The sequence below is a fragment of the Hyperolius riggenbachi genome, chromosome 9, assembly GCF_040937935.1.
Source record: "Hyperolius riggenbachi isolate aHypRig1 chromosome 9, aHypRig1.pri, whole genome shotgun sequence".
NCBI classification, from domain to species: Eukaryota; Metazoa; Chordata; class Amphibia; order Anura; family Hyperoliidae; genus Hyperolius; species Hyperolius riggenbachi.
Window position 1 is genome coordinate 142,843,111 of NC_090654.1, and position 17,961 is coordinate 142,861,071.

The window sequence follows — 17,961 nt, forward strand, 5'->3', positions numbered from 1 at the left end:
GCCTAAGGGGGATTTTACCAAATTTGGAGCCCTGTAACTCTGGTTTGCAGAGATGTAGGGAACCCATCTTTGGAGCCCAAGTCTAACAATATGTCTTCTACCTGCATGAGACATTTCGTGAGATTCAGACGTTGCTAACGGCCATTGCTGCGATTTATGTACGTCAGACTCGCCACCATTGAAATTGCCCAATAAACAGGTTTTGTGACCCTAGGCTATGACCTCTTCGGCCTAGGACTGCATTGAACGCGACCCACGCATTGTGCGCATTCTGGACAACACCAATTACTGGGTTTATACCCTTCTGGATCCACGGTACAAACACAATGTTCCAAAACTGCTTGAAGAAAGAGCCAGACAGGTCAAAATGGAAGAATACCAGCAGGCCCTTGTGGAGACTTTAGAGAGGAGATTGACATCCTCCCCCTCCTCTAGCCAGTTGTACGCCGACAGACTGACTTCCGCAAACCCAGGACGACCAGGAGGGCAGCAAACAACACAAGCCGCAGCTAGTGCCCAAAAGGGAATGGTATCGGCAGTGTCCTTGGAGTGGGAAAATTTTCTGACACCCATGCAGCAGCACACAGAACACAGAACAGCAAGCGTGCAGATCCACCTCCAACACCGATCGCCTGGAGAAGATGGTCAAGGACTACATGTCAGATGGCGTAGCTGTGTTGAACAATCCATCTGCACCCTTCAACTATTGGGTATCGAAGCTAGACACCTGGCACAAACTGGCAATGTACGCAATAGAGGTGCTGGCTTGCCCGGCAGCCAGCGTTATGTCGGAACGCTGTTTCAGTGCTGCCGGAGGCATCGTCACAGATCGGCGGCGTATCCGCCTCTCCACAGAAAATGCAGACCGTCTGACTCAAATTAAAATGAATCAATCCTGGATTGGAAACGACTACGCAACACTCCCGGACCCCAACCAAGTAACATGAACAATGAACATCTGTGATGGGTTAGCGTTTCCGGTCCCTGTTTATTGAACCTCTCATCTGTATTACATTTATGACTGCATGGCGACAAAATGCAAATTGCTATACGCACGCTTCTTGTCCTCATGCAAGGCCTGGGTTGTTGTGTCTCAAAGCGTGGCCTTCTCCTCCTGCGCCACCCTCCTCCTGTTCCATCACGTGTGCTGCTGCTGGGTTAGCGTTACCGGTCCCTTTTCCTGGAACCTCTTATATGTATTACATTTATGACTGCATGCCGACAAAAAGCATGTTACCTGTGCAAAGAAAACAGACATTTCCCGCATTTAAAAGACAGTTTTCCCTTTGAAACTTTAAAATCGATTTTCTCAAAAACTATAAGCTCTTTTTTCCTCTTGTACCCACTCCCAAGGTGCACATACCCTGTAAATTTGGGGTATGTAGCATATAAGGAGGCTTTACAAAGCACGAAAGTTCGGGTCCCCATTGACTTCCATTATGTTCGGAGTTCGGCCATGTTCGGCCCGAACCCGAACATCTAGATGTTCGCCCAACACTACACGTGACCCGTTTGGCCAATCACAGCGCTAGCCGAACGTTCGGGTAACTTTCGGCCATGCGCTCTTAGTTCGGCCATATGGCCGAACAGTTTGGCCGAACACCATTAGGTGTTCGGCCGAACCCGAACATCACCCGAACAGGGTGATGTTCTGCAGAACCCGAACAGTGGCGAACACTGTTCGCCCAACACTACCTGCACTCTTGCCATGACATCATCACAGAGACGCTGGTATCAACACAAGGGGATGCGTGGTAAAGGAAAGTAGATGGAGGATAGAGGCTGTGGAAGGTGGGATGTTTGCCTCCATGCCCGCTCTCCCCGCCGCTGCAGCAGTCTCCTCTCACCATCCACCGCTGGGCGCAGTCTCCTCTCTTCTCCTCGCTTCTCCTCCACTCGCGCTGTAACTTCCGCTCCCGACGTCATGTGACATCGGGAGCCGGACCATCTCTGAAGGGGTTAGACGCGCGAGTGAGGGAGAAGAGAGGAAAAGAGAGGACACTGCGCCCAGCGATGGATGGTGAGTAACCACTCCACACACACACCCCACATCCATAACCCACACCCTCACCCCACACAGGCTGTAAGTCGCAAAATTTAGGACTATGCGACTATAAGTAGACCCCCTCCCCCACCCCCCACTTTTGTACTTTGAATCAGTCCTAAATTTTGCGACTTATACCCGAGTATATATGGTAAGTAAATACTGGAAGAGTTGTTCCAGGGATTTATCTGACTGCCATCTGGAGTCAGGAAGGAATTTTTCCCTTTTAAGGCTAATTGGCCCAGGCCTTGTAAGGTTTGTCGCCTTCCCCTGGATCTACAGAGAGCGACTTCTTAGACCTGAGAGGGGTCAGGTTATAATTCTCCCCACCTGCGATCACAGTGGTTGCCTTTGTAACCTTTGTTTGTGAGTATACAATTCTTCAATTGTGTATTATATCACTTTGCTTTAAATACTACACTATACTGGGCTCTCAGTCCACACCCTCTTCTCGTTTACAAACTTTTTGTACATTTGCCATTGAACATGTGATGTACTGCACCATTTGGGCTCCCGTTATTTCTGTGTTCTTCTTTTTTAGGGTGTCGATCACCCCCTACCACAGTTCCCTTGGATCAACTGGGATATGTGTGGATTCGGGATGTTTTTTTTTCCCTTTTAGTTGAACTTGATGGACGGATGTCTTTTTTTCAACTAAACTAGGTTACTATATATCCAGAGCCCTTCCACAATTTAGATAATTATCAAATCTGAAGTGAATTTCTCACTATAGGTATACTTTAGGGGTTGCAAATCAGACCCACCCTGTCCAAATCAGTTTCTGACATTCTATATCAGCGTTATACAATATGATACAATATTATTTCCACACATATATTCTAAAGGTGGCCACACACCATACATTTTTTTTAAATATCTGTTCATTTTAAAAATTGCAATCATTTTTTCTGACTGATTGTAATATTTCAAAAATATGACCAATGTGCCACACACATTTTTCCCCAGTTATGATAAAAATGATTGGAAACTCTAAGAAAATTGCTAGGGTGTGTATATTAATAAATTGACAATCTAACACACACCATACAAACTTTAGAAAAACTGAAGAAAAATTTCCAGCATTCTGAATCGATAGAAAAAAGAAACGGGAAATACGATCTGATTTTTTAGTCGAATGAAAAAAAAAAAAAGCTTTAGATTTTTTTAGGGGGAACCGATCATATTTATCAAATTGACAAAAAATCGGATCATTTAATTATATCGTGTGTGGCCACCTTAAACGTTTGACATTTTCCACATATATTTCTTAATCATATCCGTTGCAATTACACAACTCTTTACTATAGTGTCAGTAATTAGGTGCCTCCGGAAACGAGATCCCCTCAGGTAATGTTTCTCTCACTTATGTTTCCAAACTCAGAGATCTGATATCATCTGTATTCTAATCATAACAAGAAAAAAGGGGTATATTGATGACTGAGAAGGGTGTTGATCACAACACCTTCCTCTCATGCTGTGCTGCATTCCTGTCTGCATGCTCCTCACACACTGTCATACGGTAATATATGACTTTCCGTGTAATTACAGGTGAAGGCACTCTCATTAACCTGCCAGCTTAGGGTGTAACCTCCACTTCTCCTGACAAGGTTAGTTATTTTCCTTCATTAACTCTCTTCTTACATATAGTTTTCTTACAATCCTAAGTAATGACAGATACAGATGTAGCACTCTGGCCCACGTGCCTGACTAGACTCAGGCCTCAGTTACCAGATGGCCACAGGGTACTGGCACTGGTAGAGCCTGTTGAGTATCTGTTAATGCTGGCAATCGTTTTCTGGATAACTGCCATCTGGATGCAATTCAGGCTGGCAGGATTAGCCATTAGCCATTCTGATGGCCATTAGATTGAATTAGCAAATGGAGATTAGGAAACAGTGTTTTGGAACTGACCTGGATAAAGACTTAATTATTACTATTTATTGTATTTATAAAGTGCCAACAATATTACACAGCGCTTGACAATAAATACATACAATGGTACAAAGGATGGCAGAGAGCGTAACGTAAATATACAATATAGGACAAAGTTATTCAAGGCAAACAGGGTACAAGATCATGTGATTTGGGGCTGGTTAGGTAGGGCTAGTAATTTAAAGGGAACCTAAATTGAGAAGGATATGTATTTTTCCTTTTAAAATAATACCAGTTGCCTGACTCTTCTGCTGATCCTGTGTCTCTAATACTTTTAGCCACAGCCCCTCAACAAGCATGCAGATCAGGTGCTCTGGCTGAAGTCAGACTGGATTAGCTGCATGTTTGTTTCAGGTGTGTGATTGAAGCACCACTGCAGGCAAAGAAATCAGCAGGACTGCAAGCAGCTGGTATTGTTTAACCATTTACCGCCATCCTAACGTATTAAAACGTCATGCTTACCGATATTAACAGCAACATGACGTTTTAATACGTCGCGCATTCCCGCCGCTGCTACCGCCGTGTGTCCGCCGCTACCGCCGCCATTACCGTCGGGATCCTGTGCTGGGTGATTGGGGAAGAGGACCGAACAGTCCTCTACCCAATCGCAGTGCCTGGAGTGAATGGACGTGACCGCGAACAGCGGCTACGTCCATTCACATAAACAGGAAATGTAACAGTTTAATAAAGTGTAAAAAAAAAAAAAAAAGTGAACACGTCCTATGAGTGTTCACTAGCGCCATCTTGTGGCCAAAAAGTATATTACACCTACAAAATACATACATTTTCAAGTATATACACATCATTAATAAAATTACACTTCCAACCCTCCCCCCCAAAAAAAACACTTGTAAAAAAAAAAATCAGCTTAAAAAAAATAAATAAATAGTTGCCTTAGGGACTCAGCTTTTTTTATTCTATATTTTATGGGGGAAAATTAATTTTAATTTATTACATAGGGGCTTGTAATTATGGCCAGAACAAACAGAAAAATAACCACTTATATTTCAAAATAATATACTGTCGCCATACATTGTGGTAGGGACATAATCTAAACGGTTTAATTATCGGGACCACTGGGCAAATAAAACGTGTTTGTTTTATCCACAGGAGAATGTTTAATTTTAAAACTATAAAGGCTGAACACTGAGAAATAATGATTTTTTTTCTTTTTTTCTGTTTTTCTCATTAAAATGCATTTAGAATAAAAAAATTCTTAGCAAAATGTACTATCCACAGAAAGCCTAATTGGTGGCGAAAAAAACGAGGTATAGATCATTTTCTTGTGATAAGTAGTAATAAAGTTATTAGGGAATAAAAGGGAGGAGCGCTGACAACTGAAAATTGCTCTGGTCCGTTAGGATTAAAACCCTTGGGGGTGAACTGGTTAAAAGGAAACATCCATATTCATCTCAGTTAAGGTTCCCTTTAAGTACAAGGCGGTCATAAGAAAGGAGCACACAATCATGTAGAATGCACTAGGGAAGGGAGGACCCTGCCAAAGGCTTACAATCTAAATGACATGAGTTCATTTTAAAGGACTTCCAACGTGAAATAGCTCATTTATTTTTTACTCACCTGGGGCTTCTTCCAGCCCCTCACAGCCATCTCAGTCTCTCGCCGAAGCCCCGGTCCTCCTCTGTGTCCCCTCTGGCCAGCCACAATGACTTGTGCCAGCGTATCCACATAATCTGGCACATACTGCGTATGTGCAGTAGTTGTGCGCAGGTGCAGTACGCACCAGATGAAGTGGACACGTAGGCAGGCGCAGAAGTACCAACCCCGCCGGTGGGTCACCATCATTATGGGGACACTGATGAGGACCTGGGCTGCGACGAGGGACTGAGACGGCTGTGAGGGGCTAGAAGAAGCCCCAGATGAGTAAAAAATAGATTACCTATTTCGCATCGGAAGTCCTTTAAGGAGGACTCTTGACAAAAGACTCAGAAATATTGAATACCAAAATCTAATGTTTGCATCTGCTTTTGCTAGGGAAAAAAAATATTTGCAAAGGCAAACAATAGACATGCCAGGAAATTAAAATGGTCAGTGAAAATATTTTGATAAAACAAGAAAAAGGAGCAGGAAATTGGGATTTTTAGGGGTGCATATAAAATATACTTGATGGATAAATAGTCAGTGTATACACTAAGTGATCAACGGATAAAGAACCAAAATTGATAGTACTTTATTAATAATTTTCAAAACATAGAAAAGAGAAAGGGATTATGTATAAAAACTCATATACCGGTACATTGCTAAAAATGTATTGTTCATCAAAGTAGATCTGTTTGACCTGGCCAAGAACCTTTACATTAAGTGTTGTTAACAGTATGCTGTTTACCCCTAAAAGACTAATAAGCATATACAGGCACTTCAAAAAAGTAAAACAACTAAGCATGACTGTGCTACTATTGTTTGTGTGTTCATGATGGATCCAGGATGTGTGGGTTGGGACTGTCGACATAAAGTTAATTTAAGTCCTGTAAAACAATTGCACTATAAAAATTTAAAGAATTTTTCAGAATTTACAATTGAATTGTCTCATATATGGTGACACCTGCAGTAATGAGCCATTCTCAATATGTTATTATGTGGTTGATTCACAAAACATTTATGTGATGCCTCATGGGAGTTCCTTCTTTTAATTGCAAATACCTTCTTCTCTAAGAAAGCAAACTTACATTTGGCATAGTTTTTAAAGTAAGAGGACTTAGGTTCTTTGTAGTCCTTTAGATAATGCTAGTAGTTTTGTTTCACCATGACCTAACTAGGTACTCTGTACAGGGCCAGATTGACAACTCAGGAACCTGCAGGCATGAGCTTTCTGGAACCTTCAACCCAGGCCACACCCCCAAGTATGGTCGGCACATGCCTAGTAGAATGAAGACGCTCAAGCACAGGTTTTTCCTCCGTGCATGGGCAGCATGCATTGTTCTACTGGGCATGCAGTACTAGCGCACGCCTAGTATGGATGTGCTTCTAAATGGGTGGGAATACAGTCACAAGAAGAGAATCCTGGGCAGCAGCAGTGGGTTTGAGAAAGATTCAGAGGCTTCCCACTACGTAAAGCTACATAGTCACCCCCCTCCACATGAGTCCAGCGAAGTCCCCTCAACGGCGGTCATTAAGCGACGCCTCTTCCTGCTCACAATGTCACGCGACTACACAACGGGCGCAAATGGGAAGTAAGTGATCGCGGTACTTCTACTACATGCTTATGTTAAAGGATGTTGCCCGATGGCGGGTAACATTGCCGCAAGAATCGGCCAGTGAGTATGAGCCTTTAGGGGATTGGAGCACCACATGAGTAAAACATATAAAATGAAAAACCTTTGTAAATAATGTGGGCCATTGGGGGGGCAGGGTGTCGGGCATTATCTACCCTCAGTGGGCTGCTCTCTAGCCGCCCATCTGTAATCTGTATGCACTCTGCCAGCTAGACTGAAGGTGCCACAGTTTAAAGTGCCCTTGGCAGTGTCACACATTCCTGTCCACAACAGCAGTGTATGCTGGATGTACTCACATTGAAGGACTACTTCTCCCAGCATGCACTGCAAAGGCCAGGAATCTGTGACACTGCTGCAGACAGTTCCAACTGCAGCACCTGCAGTCTGGCTAAAGATGGCAGAGCCCCTAGCCTACAGATATGGGGGAGGCTAGAGAGCAGCCCCCTGAAGGTACATCATACCTATCACCCCCCCCCCCCCAACAGCCCCCACATTATTTACACACCTTCCTTGGGAGGAAGATTAGTTTTTATATGTCACTCATAAGAATTATTTAGCCTCCTGAGCGGTATACCCGGCACTGTGTCATGCATACCGCTTGCTAGCCTCAGGCGTCCCCCATGCTTAATTTATTTGATCAAATGGCTGCAAAAGCTTTAGCTAGCACTAGGCTAGCTAGTATAGGTAGCCGGCACAACCCCCCCGAGCGCCCTTGATGATCCCCCCGATCCAGCCATTTATACATTACCCAGCCTGGCTCCTGCGATCAGCGCAGCCTCTCCTCACAGCTCCGGTCTCTCTATGGGGAGGATCAATTCTGCACTTGATGTCATGACATCGGCGACATCATGTACGATCCTCCCCATAAAGAAAACCGAAGCTGTGCGGGGAGGCTGCACCGATCGCTGGAGCCAGGCAGGGTAATGTATAAACGGCTGGATCGGGGGGATCAGGGGGTGCCGGCTACCTATACTAGCTAGCCTAGTACTAGCTAAAGCTTTTGCAGCTATTTGATCAAATAAATTAAAGGGGCACTACAGCGAAAAACTGTAAAATTTAAAATATGTGCAAACATATACAAATAAGAAGTACATTTTTTCCATAGTAAAATGAGCCATAAATTACCTTTTTCCTATAATGCTGTCACTTACAGTAGGCAGTAGAAATCTGACAGAAGTGACAGGTTTTGGACTAGTACATCTCTTGATAGGGGATTCTCAGCAAGGCTTTTAGCCTCTATAATAAAACCACTGTGTCCGTGCGCTGTCCCTGTGTAGCGTTGTCCGTGCTGAACCATTGTGCGCATGTGTGTACTGCGCAGCACAGACTACGCTACACAGGGATAGCGTGGGACCAGGAAGCCGAGTGGGCGGTGTGTCAGCGGGCAGCCGGGTTTGCGGCGGGTCAGCGGGCGGCCGGGTCAGCGGGTGGCGTGCACGAGCGGAGTGCGCAGTCGGTGTGCGCGCGCGGCTGGGTGCACGCATGCGCGGTGCAACTGCGGCGGAGAGTGGGAGGGGAGGGGAGGAGAGGAGAGGGGAGGAAAGGAGAGGGGAGGGGAGTGGAGGAGACTGGGATGGGGATTTGATTTGACAGAGACCTAGAGCCCGTTTTTAAACGGGCTTAGGTCACGTAGTTCTTTATAAAGATATTTATGAAAAAGGATTTAAACAATGATGCTGGCCAGCTTCCCTGTTCCCTACACAGTTTTTTGGCAGTTGGACAGAGCAACTGCCATTCACTAAGTGCTTTTGAAAATAAATATAACCCTGAGAATCCCCTATAAAGAGATGGACTAGTCCAAAACCTGTCACTTCTGTCAGATTTCTACTACCTACTGTAAGTGACAGCAACATAGGAGAAAAGTAATTTATGGCTCATTTTACTCTGGAAAAAATGTATTTTTTATTTGTATATATTTGCACATATTTTAAATTTTACAGTTTTTCGCTGTAGTGCCCCTTTAACCACTTGATGACCACAGTAGTAAACCCCCCTAAAGACCAGGCTAATTATTGCTAAAATGGCCACTGCAGCTTTAAGGCCAAGCTGCAGGGCCGCACAGCACACAAGTGATTTCCCCCCCTCCCCCCTTTTCCCCCACCAACAGAGCTCTCTGTTGGTGGGGTCTGATCGCCCCCCAGTTGTTTGTTTTTTTCTATCAATATTTATGTTCGCTTTTTTAAATAATTTTTACTATTTATTTAATTTTTTAAGTTTTTTAGAAAACCCCTCCCTCCCCCCAGCCAACCAATCAGCTCCCCCCAGCCGGCCATAGGCTTCAGCCTATGAGAGCCAATCACTCTCTTGTCCCCCAGGGGGACAGCCGTGTCACACGGCTGTCCCCAGTACATTGCTGCTGCTAATCGCAGCGCAGTACTATATGTAAAGATGGTGGTTTCATCGTCTAACAGTCTCCCGAGCGACGATTGCTGCTCGGAGACTAAAGACGGGGCGAAGCTCCGCCCCCCGAGCAGGAGATGCGCAAGCAGCCTGTGCGCAATCTCCTGCAAAGTACAGCCCCAGGACTTGACGCCAATTGGCGTTAGGCGGTCCTGGGGCTGCCGCCGCGGTCACGTCCATTGGTGTGAGGCAGTCTTAAAGTAGTTAAGCATGGAGAAACAAACTAGCAAAACCTCCTGAGTGGCAAACCCTCAGGAGGTTAAGTAAATATCCAAACACTATCTCCCTACACACCTCAAAACCCTTTCCCCCAAACATTTTGTCAAGCTTTAAAAAAAAGAAATCATTAAAATATGAGAAAGCTGAGCTAAATAGCAAGCTTTGCCCTGCAAATATCCACACTTTCTATTGCAGCTTCAGCAATGCAGTGAGAATGAATCTCCCGCACCAGCTGCTGCTGCTGCTCCTCCCTCCCTGTTTTGTCTCCTGCAGCTGCCTTACCAGTCCCAGCAGCTGATGTCTCCTCCAGTTGACGCTGCCAGTCTCCCCCAGGGACACATTCACACAAGCTCACAGTTGCCACCACCGAGGTCACCGATCTCCATGCTGCATGCTCTGGCCCAGATGGTCATAGGAGTAGGTGAGCAGCGGCAACAATCTCGTGGGGGCGGGGCTAATAAAGAGCATGGCTTACCGAAATGGTAGGGGCAGGCCTTAACCGGCTCCATCGCAGGAGTGGGGCTTCAGCAGAGGGAGAAGCCTGCAGCAAGAAAGAAGGCGGGGAAAGCAGGGTTGTGCAGGAAGTTAGTGCTGTTGAAGATCACTGTCGGCAGGCACAGCGTGCAGCATTGGGGAGTGAGACCACAGGCTGGCAGCAGCTGGGAGACACGATCACGGGAGGGCTGTGGTGGTGACAACGATCGTGCTTCCAGCTCTTGAAATGCAAATAGGGACATTGGGAGACCCACCTTTGCAGTACAAGGCTCTTGCACATGCCTAGCCTTTATGCTAAGTCCGGACCTGACTCTGTAAAACGTTATTCTTTCTAAAACACTTATTCGCCAGAGCAACAGCCATACAGCCATATTAATCCATGCCTTGCAAGGATGAAGGCCAATTTAGCCTTAAAAAAGCTACTTCCTTAAAATGAATGGGCTATAGACACACTGTAAACTAGCAGCACTGGATACCTCCTATCATCTTTACCTCAAAAACATATCTTCCATCAATCTCTTTTTAATTCAGGACTACTGCTACTCACTACTAAAATACTAGTGCATACCCTAATAATATCGCACCTTGAATAATGTAATATCCTGCTTTGCAGCCTATCAACTAACAGACATGCAGTCTGTGGTGAACTCACCTGCTATGACTCATCCATATCTCTTTTTGCTCCTCAACTGCTGCTCCTCTCTGTCAAGCTCTTCATTGGTGCCACTTGACAAAAAGGTAATAATTCAAACACTTAACCCACACTTACAAAGCTCTCTGCAATATTTCTCCACTGTACATCTCCTCACTACTTCCAAATACCATCCCACTCGCAACCTTTGCTCTGTACATGACCTTCTTCATAATTCCCTTAGAATCACATCCTCTCAATCCTGCATACTGGATTTCTTGGGAGCCTCTCCCCTCCCATGGAATTTCCTTCCAAATCTCATCCGCCATTCTCCAATCATTGTAACCTTCGAACACAAAGCAAACCCGTAAAACGTACCTTTTCACACATGGATACAATCCAACCTAGGCCAATCCTCTTGAGCCATTGAAAACGTCTTTATGTAACTGCAAGCTGTCTAAAGCTTTTAATGTTTCTAATATGTGAGCAAGGTTGAAAAACAACTTATTGCAAATGTATTGCAAATGTTATAACAATGGGTTAGCTGTGATCATCTGAACTGTTGGAAAAATGTAACTCTGCAGAAACAATTGGGTAACTTTAATTATCTAAGTTGCAAAGCATCTGTATAAGAAGGCACAGTGAATGCAATGCATTAGGTTTTGAATCAGGACCGTCAATCTATTGACAGACACAGAAGACACAGACACAGAACATTTATATCGCGCTTTTGTCCTGGCCAGAGCTGCAGCAACTAGGGCATGCTCTATAGGCAGTAGCAGTGTTAGGGAAAATTGCCCATAGTCTCCTACTGAATAGGTGCTGGCTTACTGAACAGGAAGAGCGGAGATTTGATTTGAACCCAGGTCTCCTGTGTCAGAGGCAGAGCCCTTAACTAGAGTGACCAGATTTTTGTGGGCTCAACCTGGGACGGGCGGCGCGTGAAAAAGCGGGGGCTGCCGAAAAATGGGCGTGGCCATGACCTTGTATGGGCAGAGCTAACGTAATGATGTAACAGCAAGGCATAAGAAATAAGTGTTTACGCCATGATGTGGTCAAACGAGGATTCGCATCACGGGTGTGCAGAAACTGTGTGATGCTATTTAATAGTATACCGAAATCCCAAAGCAGCAAACATAGCCAACTATGACCATTAAATAATAAATGCAGCAACAGTTACCCCAGACACCAGAAAATAAACGCAATGGGCAACATGTCAGCACAAAATAAACGCAATGGGCAACATGTCAGCACAAAATAAACGCAATGTGGGCAACATGTCAGCACAAATTAAACGCAATGTGGGCAACATGTCAGCACAAAATAAACGCAATGGGCAACATGTCAGCACAAAATAAACGCAATGGGTAACATTTCAGCACGAAATAAACGCAATGGGCAACATCAGCACAAAATAAATACAATGGGCAACATGTCAGCACAAAATAAACGCAATGTGGGCAACATGTCAGCACAAAATAAACGCAATGTGGGCAACATGTCAGAACAAAATAAACGCAATGGGCAACATGTCAGCACAAAATAAACGCAATGGGCAACATGTCAGCACAAAATAAACGCAATGTGGGCACATTTTACCTGGAAAAAAAAATCATTTACTCACCTGACAGAAGTCTTCTCTCGCTCCCGGCCGGCATCTGGTGCGCTGCTCCCGGGACCATCTTCCTCCTCCTGCAATCTCCCGCGCTGACAGGCAGAGCAGGGCTACGGCAAGATGGCGCCCGAAGCCCTGTACTGGAGACACAAATAGTCTCCAGTACAGGGCTTCGCCGGACGCCACCTTCCCGTAGCCCTGCTCTGCCTGTCAGAGGAATATGCAGGCTGCATATGCGCGGGAAGAACCAGAATGGACCCGACTGAACTAGTTACCAGGGTTGATTGTGGCTGAAGGGCAGACCGCAGGAGGACGGCATGGGATTCAGCAGTGTTTATGGAGCCGGAGGATGCCCCGGGTAACTATCAAATCTTTACTGAACGATGTCTCCAGTACACTGTAAATACATGAACCCTGAAGTAGCAGAAAATTATATTGTTTCCTTTGAGGTTTGTGTTAACAATGTTTTGCACTATTTGCTCCAAACCAGCACTTTAAATACGTTTGTTGTATTTTGTATACTAATAATGGTGACTTTTACAAACACATGTTGCGTTTGAATCCATCAATCAGATTGTAAATCACTAATCCCAAATGCTATTAAATCGCTAACACTATTTGAAAATTGCAACCTTAATCACCAGAAAATGCAACTCCAATTGCCAACAAAATGCTGACACAAAGCCATAGTGATTGCAATTTCTCTTTGCGATTTCTAGTGTGCCCCTGGCCTATGGGTGATTTTTAAAAAGCTATGATTAAGGAGCCTTTCAGAGCTCCGATACGCGTTAGCTTCTTGTGTGTTCACTGATGTGCTAATAAAGGAAGATACTTTTTTACACCCACCCATGGTGTAGCGGGATATCCTTTCTTTTTGCCTGCATCACTCGAGACCGGTGATTCCTGCTCCCTTGGGCTACACAGCGGTGGTAGTAGCGTTTCCATTCCTTTGCCATAAAAAAAATCACATCCCTCAAATGAGATCCCACCCATAGCATTACATTAGCAAGAGTTTTTCAAATTTACAAGTGCTTAGGAAAGCACTGCTAGTAGGTCCAACGACTAATTCTTCATGGCATTTCTCAGAGATATCATCCACATTGGCATGATAGCATCATTCAGTTTCTGCAGATTTATTGTTTGCACATCCATGATAGAAATCTCCCATTCTACCACATTATGGTGGAACGCTGCTTTCTTTTGTGTATGTGTGTCTTTGTTTGTTTGTTTGATCTTTGGGGGAGGGACACTGCCTTATTATGCATGTTGAATTGGGTATGTGTACAGTGACCAGATTTTTCTGGGTCCAACCTGGGACGGGGAGGGGGGGGGGGGTGCCGCACCGAAGAATGGGTGTGGGGGGAATGGGCGTGGCCATGATATTGTATGGGCGGAGCGTAACCGTAACCCCAAAGCAGCAAATATAGCCAACCATGACCATTAAATAATAAATGCAGCAACTGTTACCCCAGACATCAGAAAAAAAACGCAATGTGGGCAACATTTCAGCAAAAAACAAACACAATTTGGGCCACATTTCAGCAGAAAACAAACGCAATTTGGGACACATTTCAGCAGAAAATAAATGCAATTTGGGCCACATTTCAGCAAAAAACAAATAATTTACTCACCTGACAGAAGTCTCCTCTCCTGGCCTCTGGCGCGCAGCTCCTCAGACGATCCTCCTCCAATCTCCCGCGCTGACATGCAGAGCAGGACTACGGGAAGATGGCGCCAGAAGCCCTGTACTGCAGACACAAATAGTCTCCAGTACAGGGCTTCGGACGCCATCTTCTCGTAGCCCTGCTCTGCCTGCCAAACACTATGCAGGCTGCTGGAGTGGGGCTGCGGGTTATGAACTGGTACAGCATCTATTAGACACCGCATGCCAGTTCATGCAATGGTACGGTGGCTAGAGTCACGAGGCCGGGACGTCCCGCAGCTAAAAGCAGGACCAGTGTGGCCAACTCATCCCTTTAATTACTGACACATATGAATTATACAGGGTTTGTGGCTAGGTAAATGCAGTTAAGGCACTGATTATGTGCAAATAGCCCCAGAACCTGTATAACTTAGATGTGTCAGTAATTTAAGGGATGAGTTGGCAACACTGAGCAGGACGTTTCCCGGGACCTCATGCAGCCTGGGACAGGGGACCCCAAATCTGGGACCTGTCCCGGGTAAAGCGAGACGTATGACCAGAGTCGGTATGTGGGGACACAGTCCAATTATCTTCAGGGTCACTTTGCATAACTGTGTTTTGGAAGGGAACTTGGGCCCAATACCTTTGAGCTATACTGACACATTTTCCCGAAAAATGTCCCGCACTTAGAGCACTCCATACAAAGTTTGATGCAGCGGGGAGGGGGGGGGGGTCTGTAAACAATCAGCACCGGGTGTCAAATGCTCTAGGTAGGCCACTGTCTGTACATTCACACATAAACACACACACTGGACACAGAAACATAAACACAGTCATTCACAGGTTACAGTATCTGCTCTTCATTCTCCCACAGCATTATCCACTTGCAGCCAGAACACTGCAGCCTTTTAGCCTGGTTACACACATCTAATTTTGATTGACCAATGACTTTTACCACTTCTATGTAGTATGAGGGCCAATAGATTTAAAATACTATGAACAGATTGTGCAGATAATGGAAACAATGGCCAATGATTTGCCAATCAAAATTGGATGTGTGTACTAGGCTTAACAGTCAAAATTTCCCTTCTGCTCCATATAATTAAGCCTGGTACACACCTTCAAATTTATCACCTCCTTGTAGTATTAAGCCTGGTACACACTTTAATTTATGATTAGCCAATCACTAACCAATTTTCCCCCATTATGAGCAGATTGTCTAGGTAAACCCTCATACTACATAGAGGTGGTAAAATTGTCAGTGATTGGCCACTCATAATTGAAAGAGTGTACCAGGCTCCAGGACCAACAGATTCTGAATATTATGAGCAGGCTGTGTAGTTAATTTCTAATACTACATGGATGTGGTAAAATTGGTCAGTGATTGTACAATCAAAATTAAAGGTGTGTGTCATGCTTTAGCCAAAGTATTATAACTAAAGGTGGCCATACACTGGTCAATTTGCCATCAGATTCGAACAACAGATAGATCCCTCTCTGATCGAATCTGACCAGAGAGGGATCGTATGGCTGACTTTACTGCGAACAGATTGTGAATCGATTTCAGCATGAATCCGATCACAATCTGTGGTGGTGCTGCCGCTGCCCCTCCCCCCCTGCATACATTACCTGCTCCGCCGGCGCGTGTCCCCGCTGTCTTCTTCTCTGCTGGGCTCCGGGTTCCGGATGGCTTCACTTCATTCTGTCCAGGGAATTTTAAACAGTAGAGGGCGCTCTACTGTTTAAACTTCCTGCCGGGACAGGAAGAAGTGAAGCCTGCTGGACTCGGAGCCCAGTGCGGAGACGGAGCAGCGGTGACAGTGGGGATATGCGCCGGCCGGATCAGGTAATGTATTGCCGCTGTATTGTGTCGGTCGTCGGGCATTCGAACGCCGCTATTGACGCACTCCCGACCCGCCAGCGATCAAGAAAAATCTTCCGCACGGACAGCTCGACAGGAATCGACGGGAATGATTGATTTTGGATGTAAATCAATCGTTAGCGTTTGCGCAACGATTTCACAGCAAGTGCCATCACAGTGATCGAATCTGCTGTATATCGGCGGAAAAATCGTTAGGTGTATGAAACCCTTAAGAATTAACTCTTCTTCTTTTTTTACCTAGGAAGAGGTGCCTGAAAGAATTAATAGAGTCAATGTATTTTTTCACCTGGATGCCTTATTAGTTAGGGCCTGGTTTCCACTTGTGCGTTTTGTGTAAGATTTTTCTCTCAGAAAATTTGCATTTATTTTGCAACTATTGGTAGTGAATGGGGCTGTTTCCATTCAATACGAATTTTCGTACGCGTTCGTATGCGTGAAAGAATCTGAGGTCCTGTATAATTTTTTCAGACATCATGTACGATTCGCGTACAATGCTTTTTATAGGCAATGCAGTATTTGCCCGAAAATTTGCATTAGATCCATGGTTACAGGAAGTAATTCCCGTAAAAACGTGTAAAAATTTACATGCGAATTTTCAGATCAGAAATCAGAAAAATCTTTTACGATTTTTTGCAGGCAAGAATGTCACACTACAGTGGAAATGTAGCCTAACTGACCTATGCCAGCCACAGCACTGAGCTCTCTACTCTAATCTCAATGGCAGGTTGTCATTGGATTTAAATATGCTAAACTGTCATCAAACGTTGTACATTAGTCACATTACCATCTGGGATTGCTCATTTTTTACCGACAGCAGTCGAGCATGTGTAGAAGAGGTTAGTGGATGGATTTTAAGTCACTTCTGTATGCAAGCTACAAAGACAGACATTGAAAAAAACACAGTCTGAAAATAGCAGTGTTGTACTTACATAATGGAGTAAATATAACATTATAAAGCAAGAGGGTTGCTTCCATGCTAGCTGAATGTGACGAGATGGGCAGTTATGATTTTCCCTCAGATAGCCCGACTTTGGGCCCAAGGATGGTAGGAAACCAATATGTTTAATAAGCGGTTAGGAGAAAGATTTTTAATTGGCAGCATTGCACCCTGTACACTAGAGGGCACCCTAGGCATCAACAGCCTATGCCAGAAACAGCCCTGATTAAAGTGGACCTGAACTCTTGCACAGGACAGAAGGAAAATAGAAACAAACAAACAAAATGCACCCTGTATGTACTTAAGAGAGTTTAGCCTGTCTAATTCCCCCTCATCTGTGATTTAGCACAAGTTGTAATCTGATCCCATAGCTGTGTTGGCTGACTGCCACAACAGAGAGCTCATTTGTAAACACAGGATGTTAACAATATGTCTGCTTCCATAAAAGCAGGGAGTAGACAAACTGCAGATTTATTGCAGGATTTGTATCAGCATTATGCTGTTGCTTATCTTTTAGAGCTGAGATGAAGTGCTGAGTTCAGGTTCGCTTTAACTTTAATTACAATGATATGGGCATAGGAATGATTCTCAGTACTAAATCATTTACAGCAATACCAAAAGAGCTTGGCTGGGACAGTCAGCCCTTATCAGTATTTAATTCTAGACTGCTACAAGTCCTCTTTCTATCGGCACAGTTAACAATATCCATGCTTCATATAAGATGTCTATTCCACAGCATCCACCAAGCCTGTAAGAGAGACAATAACAGATGTATGTGCTTCTGTGAGCACTTTATCTGCAGCAGGTATATTATCCAACTGTAACTCAATAATTGTGTTATTGCTTTCATCAACACACAGGAAAAAAATCATTATCTTATAGAGGGAAATTTTGCCCTATTTTCAGGCATTTTCTGCAATAGAAGTTAAATGTT